The following is a 1,057-nucleotide window of genomic DNA, read 5'->3' as shown; positions in this document are numbered from 1 at the left end:
CCAGGGACCAGCCCTCAAGCATAAGCCCAACCCTCCTTATTTGAATAGGTTGCTCCTCGGCAACCACATTTGGCAGCTCCCCGCGTCCCTAAGCACCCAATGGTGGAATATGCTGTCAGTCATAATTTCACTCCCGCCTCCAAAGCCCGGGTGATCTCATTGGTTCAGATGAGCGCGTGCATTCCTCTAGCTCCTCTCTCATCCGCTTCAGTACTGTACGTCCTATAGTGCAGTCCACGGACTCTGAAACAGAGACTCTGCCCTGCCAGAGACTAACTAATTCCAGGCTTAAGGTGGGTGGGGGGGAAATTGTCCACGTAAAGTTATAATTTGTTCAAATTCCTTTTCAGTTTTGATGAGTCAGGTCATTCTCGCTGTAGATTGGATTGACTGTTGGAAGTTCATCAAACATTATTTCATCTATAAGCTATTGGTTTACACGTCCCTTCTTATGGTTCCTACACGTAGAGGCGTTGAGGGGAATGAGCGGGTTGATTGTTTAGCTACAAAAGCTGTTAAAAGTACATCTGTGGATTATAGACCTTGCACTGAGCAAATCAGAAACCAAGAGGTTGGTAGGGTTAAGAATTAGGATTATGGCAAGACTTGTGGGGTAATGGGAATAAGGAGAGACACCTTTACATAATACATAAAACTGTTAGGTATGTGGGAGGAGGAGATAAAACAAGAAGGGGAGGAATTATTTTGACACGATTTAGGATTGGGCATACTCTGCTTAATTATTCCTTATATCTTGTTGGAAACATTATTCTGGGTTGTGTGGGTTTTGTCAAATACTATTTCAAAGCATATAACGTTGAAAGAAATCAAATGCAGGCTTCATTGCAATCTTTGGGGGTGGATAGTTTACATTTTAAAGCTTAGTTAAGTTATGGGAGTGACTTTAATCCACAGTATCATCTTTCATTACTTACAATCTATGGAGATTTGAAAGAGAAATGGTGAGGGGTTTCCCCCAGTTCCCTACACCACTCTCCCGTCCAGTTAGTAGCAGTAATGCACATTTAAATTGGACTGCCAACTGCCATTAAAAAAT

This window comes from Mobula birostris, chromosome 5 (assembly GCF_030028105.1).
Source record: "Mobula birostris isolate sMobBir1 chromosome 5, sMobBir1.hap1, whole genome shotgun sequence".
Taxonomy (NCBI): domain Eukaryota; kingdom Metazoa; phylum Chordata; class Chondrichthyes; order Myliobatiformes; family Myliobatidae; genus Mobula; species Mobula birostris.
This window is presented reverse-complemented; position numbering follows the sequence as displayed.